Raw genomic sequence first — 6,650 nt, 5'->3', positions numbered from 1 at the left:
TGAGAGAGGACCGTCAGAATGCAGGAAGTTCAGTTACAGAAAGTCAGGCATCTAGGTTAACTGCTACAGGAAGCAAGGGACATAGGAATTCTGGTAAGCAGAAGTCGAATAAGAATAAAAGGTCTTCAAAGTCAAAGGGTTCTAGATCAAATGATATTTATAACTACTGTAAAGAAAAGGCATCGAATCTAGTGGCACGAACTGACCTCCTACTTCTATAGATGGCACGAACTCGCAATCTGCGGTCAATGCCGATTGGCAGAGACCTTAAGAACCTCTAAACGGAAACTTTCAACATTGATGGTATGTGGAGGATCCGGCCTCATGCAATCAAGCCCTTCCAAGGATTAAGTTGAATGCAATAAGGATATGGGCATTGGAAAACCGAATGTCCTAAGCTAAAAAGGAATCAGGAAAAGAAGGAAAAGAGCGACAAAAGGGAAGCATCCGCCTCTGTTGCACGAGTTGAGATTGATTTTGAAGAAGTCGAGATCGATTCTAAAAGAGATCTAGCTTTAGTTGTGAATGAACAGTCACATTCTGATGATGTGTGGGTTCTTGATTCTGGGGCATCTTATCATATGTGCCCAAATAGAGAGTGGTTCTCAATCTATCAATAAATAGATGGAGGGAATGTTAGCATGGCTAATGGTGTTGTGTGCAAGATAATTGGAATCGGCTCAGTCAAAATACGAACACATAATGGTGCCTTCTACAGTTTAAAGGAGGTTAGGCATGTTCCACTAATGAAGAAGAGTTTGATATCCTTTAGTGTACTCAATAGCAAGGGTTACAGTTTTGAAGGTAAAGGTGGAGCAATGTATGTCTATAAGGATTCTAAGGTAGTTCTGAAAGGCATAAAGCATGGAACACTGTATTTTCTATTAGGTTCCACAATAACAAGTTATGCTGCTGTTGCATCGTCGGTCATTCACAAGGATGATATGACTAAGTTATGGCATATGAGACTTGGTCGTATGAACTAAAAAGGGATGCAAATTCTATCAAAAAGAGATCTTCTTTGTGGGCATAAGGTGCATGATTTTAAATTTTGTGAACATTGTGTATTTAGGAAGCTTCATCGCAGCAAGTTTCCAAGAGGTGATCATCGTACAAAAGGGACACTTGATTATATTCATTCAGACTGTTGGGGACCTTCCAAAGTTGAATCTATTGGAGGCAGTAGGTATTTTTTGTCTATAATTGATGATTACTCAAGAATGACTTGGGTGTTTATGATGAAACATAAAAGTCAAGCCTTCAAGAATTTCAAGCAGTGGAAGATATTGATTGAAAATCAAACTGGGAAGAAGATCAAAAGGCTACAAACTGATAATGGTCTGGAATTCTAGGGATCTGAATTTAATGTGCTCTGTAAAGCTGAAGGGATTATTCGCCATCATACTGTTAGGAATACTCCACGGCAAAATAGGGTTGTAGAATGTATGAATCAGATCTTGTTGGAGAGAGAAAGATGCATGCTCTCAAATGTAGGTTGGCTAGAAAGTTTTAGGCAGAAGCAGTGAATACATCATGTTATCTGATCAGTCGTAGACCTCGCACAGCCATTGATTGTAAAAAACCTTACGAGGTGTGGTCTGGTAAGCCTGTAGATTATTTTTTATTAAAATTTTTTGGTTGTACTGTATACTATCATGTTAATGAGCGTAAATTAGAACCAAGAGCTAAAAAGGGTATATTTGTGGGTTTTAGGGTTGAAGTTAAGGGATATAGAGTCTGGTCACCTTCTAAGAATAGAATCATACTTAGTAGGACTGTGATATTTGATGAAAATTCCATGCTTAACTTTACTGTAAAGCCTTTTGTGACGTCTACTGATGTGGGAGAAAGTAGTAGTGTTGATAAACAGGTGGAGATGCAATTCACTTCAGCTGTGAATGAATTGCAACATCAAGGTGGAGAAGATCAACACGTTACTACAGAAACTGATGTGCAACCAGAAATTAATGTGCCTAGAACGTCAGAAGTTGATTTTCCTGAGAATTCTAGATCACGAGTAGATCAATCGAGTATAGCTTGTGATAGAACTAGAAGAGTTAGTGTTGGACCTTCTGTGAGGTATGGTTTTGAAGATATGTTTACTTTTGCATTGCAAGTTGCTGAAGAGGTGGATCCTCATGAGCCATCCACCTATAGAGAAGCTGTGTCATGTGGTGAGTCTACTAAATGGCTTACTGCTATGGGGGATGAGATGGAATCTCTTGACAAAAATCAGACTTGGGAATTAGTTAAACGACCAAAGGAGAGAAAAATTATCACTTGTAAATGGGTCTTCAAGAGAAAGGAGGGAATGTGACCTTCAGAGGGCATTAAATATAAAGCTCGAATTGTTGCTAAAGGGTTCACACAAAGGAAAGAAGTTGATTATAATCAGATCTTCTCACCGGTAGTCAGACATACTTCTATCAGGGTGTTACTAGCTATAGTAGCACATCAGAATTTGGAACTTGAACAACTAGATGTAAAGATAGCTTTCTTACATGGAGAGTTGGAGGAAGAGATTTATATGACCCAACCAAATGGGTTCCAGTGTCCAGGTAAAGAAGATTATGTTTGCAAGTTGAAGAAATCTTTGTATGGGTTAAAGCAGTCTCCAAAGCAGTGGTACAAATGATTTGACAGCTATATGATCAGACTTGGCTATAACAGGAGTCCATATGATTGTTGTGTATATCAGAACAAAGCTGATTTTGATAGATGATATGCTCATAGCTACAAAGTCCAAGTCTGATATTCTGAAATTGAAGAATCTTCTCAATGCTGATTTTGATATGAAGGATTTTGGTGCTGCTCAGAAAATTCTAGGTATGGAGATTTATAGGGATAGAGGTAAGAATAAGCTCTTCTTGTCACAAAAAGGATATATTCAAAAAATATTGTCCAGGTTTGGTATGTCATCAGCTAAGCCTATAGATACTCCTAGTGTTGTAAATGCTTGTTTGTCATCTGAGTTTTCACCACAGTCTGAAACTGAGAAGGAGTACATGTCTCGAGTTCCTTATGCTAATTCAGTGTGAAGTTTGATGTATGCTATGGTCTGTACTAGGCCTAATCTTGCCCATGTTGTTAGGGTTGTCAGCAGGTTCATGGGCCAACCTGGGAAGGAGCATTGGCAAGCCGTTAAGAGGATTTTTCGTTACCTTAGAGGTACATCTGATGTTGGTCTTGTTTATGGGAGTTGCACAAAGTGTTTGGTGACTGGTTATTCTGATTCTAACTATGCTAGAGATGTTGACAGTAGAAGGTCTATGACTGATTATGTGTTCACTCTGGGTGGTTCTGTTGTTAGTTGGAAGGCAACCTTACAACCTACAGTTACTTTGTCTACTACTGAAGCAGAGTACATGGCCTTGACATAAGCTACTAAAGAGGGAATATAGCTGAGGGGGTTAGTTGGTGATCTTGGTTTGCATCATGACCAAGCTACTGTATATTGTGATAGTTTGAGTAATATTCCTAGCCAAGGATCAAGTTCATCATGAGAGAACTAAGCACATAGATGTAAGATATCACCTCTTAAGAGGTGAGCAGAGAGTTAAAGTGATGAAAATTGGTACTGGTGATATGTTCACCAAACCAGTTCCACAAGGCAAGTTCCAACATTGTTTGGACATGTTGATGTTTTGAATTGTTAGTGGTCCCCTTTGTGGGACACATTAAGGCATGAGGGAGAAGTCTAGGTACATCTGGCGATATTGATTTATGTTGCATTTGGTACATCTGTTATCTGGGAGAGAATTCAAGTCAAGGTGAAGATTTGTTGAAATGCCTTGAATCTGTTTGCTGGCGCTTCGAACAACCTAGGGTTTAGAGTAGTGCGATATATAAACTCTCTAACCTAGAGGCACCGTTCTTGATGTAATTCTGAAAACATTCTTTCGAAATAATATTGTTCTCCCTCTGCCAGTGGACGTAGCTAACACATTGTTAGTGAACCACGTATATCTGTGGGTTGATATCCCCTACTCTATATTCCTTTTTATGTTCTTTAATTGTCGATTTCGCAACATAGTGTTTGCCTTCTATCGCATAGTGTCATCGTCTAATGCCAGAAGAAGCTACATGATTGCTCAGTGTCTAACACTATCATGCAACTCCATCGTTTAGCACAGACAATTTACTACATGATCGCTTAGCGCCATCGTCTAACGCCTGCAATTGATCGTTTAGCATTCGCACGAGGTAAGTGTCACAATATTTTTATATATTTAAGCATGTGGACAAATATGAATGTGAATGAATGAACAAGTCCATGTCCCCGGCAACAGCGCCATAAACTTGTTGACTATATTTTGATGAATTTCCTTTATTAATATGCATGCACTGTGATGATATATAATATGCTCAGGTGCCTTGCGATAAAGACAATTTTATGCAATACTACATCTAAGTATATGCGTTGTTAATGAATTGCTCGTAGTACGCGATAAAGTAATGCGTGTCACAAGTTTCCTTGCGCTGAAACCAAGTATAATTCCAACGCAAGTTTCTCAGAATGATCCGAGGTTGAACACGGGGATTTTTTTCGTTAATGAATTACTTATGTGATACATGCGACTGATTTTTAACAATGAATAAAGAATGGTGGTTTATACAAGAATATGAAGTTGTACAAAGAATCGATGTATGTGATGACAAGTCTTATGAACGAAGCAGAAAGAGAAAGAGTAAATAGTAAAAAATCGCAAGTTTGTCAATTGTATTAAAGATGCAACTAAGGTTTCACATTCTCTTGGCGTACACCTCTCGATGATCGGCCGCGTCCTCATATCTCTATGGTGAAACAAGGATGAGAGTGATGAACGCAAGGTTGTTTCTATCTCTGGAAATATTTCTTGCTTTATTTATTGCATTCTTCCAACCTACTCTCGTTAGGCGGAATAACATCTTCACTTCTGCTCTCACAGGTGAAGATTCCATTGAGCATGCTTTAGCTAAACATAATTATTTCCTTAACCCAGATTAACTCACTCGCTTAATTCTTGCTATTCACCTAAGGGATTAAGAACACATCATGGAGAAAATGGATTATGGATGTACGGAAAGAGACAGAGAGATGACAATGGTGACTATCATAACATTTAATTCTAAAATTAAGCGTTTGATACATGTTGTGAATGAAAGATTAGAGAAGATGAAGACAGATGATGAAATAGAGATTAGAAAAAAAAATATAGAAAGAGTGTCAACATCTTGACACAGATCCCGAATGGAGATTGTGCTCGCGGGCATGTGGAAGTGGTGGAGAGGAAAGCTTCCCTCTCAGGCTTGCTCTCCCAGAAAAATTGACCTTCGCACAGAGCTTCAACTATGGGAATTGAAAGAATTCTCTGCTCGGAGACTCACCTGTCGGCCTTGTCTTGTGGTTCTCCCGGATCTACTCTGGATAGTCACTTCAGGCCAACCTCTCTCTCTTAATCAGTATATGCACGTCTCTATGTATTCATGTATATTTTTCAGGGAATTCAAAGAAGCTATTTATAGGCGAGGCTTGGCTCTCTGCATTTGTGGTCCCCACTATATGGTTATGGTAGTTCATGAAATGGCTGAATGAGAAATTCCTTCTATTACGCAATCAACCCATCAGAAATGCACAACTGAAAGCTACACACTTGTCAGAAACTTCTGCAAATGCGTTGCTCTTCACCTCTTCGATCTATCGCCGCATGCGGTGTTGTTTTTTATTACCGTATGCGGTTGAAATTGCATTGATCGCTAAAGCCCTTGATCGATTGTCGCATGCACTGTCATTGTGTTGATCATTTCTTCGTTCTTGATTAATGGGTGCAATGCGACGTAGATGCGTTGTTTATCTTATCTTTGAGCCATGAACGCATGTGGTGACTGATTTCCTGTAAAACAGAAACTGAAACATTTTATTCTACCATGGCAATGGTGTTAGTGGGTGTATTTACAAAATTTTATAATTTTCGCATTTCTTAGCCAATTTCTATACTATCAACACAACTTTTCTTTCTTTTAGCCGCAATATCTAAATAAAAAAATATAAATAATTTGTATTTCTACAAGTTATCAGTAAACGATCGCTTAGTGCTATCGTATAGCAATCAACGTATCACCCAACTGCCGCACATAGGTAAGCGATCGAGTAGTGTTATCGCTTAGAATCTCGACGCATCGCTTAGCTGTCGCATAGAGGTAAACGATCACGTAGTGCTATCACTTAGCATCCCAATGCATCATTCACCTCCCAATTAAAGGAAACGATCATGATAAGTAATCACTCAGCATTATCATATAGCTCATCACCGCATCGCTTAACTCCCACCCGAAGCTACACGATCGTGCAGTGCCAGCGTATTGCAATAAAACGCATCGCTTAGCTCCCACAGGTAAACGATCGTCTAGCGCACAACACCTCAACGATCAATGCTCGAAGCTACACGATCGTTTAGCTTTTCTTCACATTGTCTAACGCATTAGGCTAAATGCTTGTTTAGCTACTGAAGCTCAAGGACGATATGAACAGAGGCTGATTTTCTAGAATCTACAACTCGGCCTATTCGCTTATTTCTTCGAATTACAACTTAATTTCAACTCTAATGACTCCAAATAAATTACAGACTCTTGGGAACACATATAAGCTCATCAAGCAAGAACCAATTACA

The 6,650-nt window shown here is 39.0% G+C and overlaps 1 pseudogene; it reads left to right on the top strand.

Moving 5' to 3' along the window:
* The first annotated feature begins 3,053 nt into the window (after window positions 1-3,053).
* LOC150037448 (secreted RxLR effector protein 161 pseudogene) lies at window positions 3,054-3,380 on the top strand (annotated as a pseudogene).
* Window positions 3,381-6,650: the final 3,270 nt, after the last annotated feature.

Source organism: Benincasa hispida, chromosome 3 (assembly GCF_027475165.1).
Source record: "Benincasa hispida cultivar pf3 chromosome 3, pf3_genome.v1.1, whole genome shotgun sequence".
NCBI lineage: Eukaryota > Viridiplantae > Streptophyta > Magnoliopsida > Cucurbitales > Cucurbitaceae > Benincasa > Benincasa hispida.
Note: the sequence above shows the minus strand (reverse complement) of the source record. Positions and strands in the feature narration are given on the sequence as shown.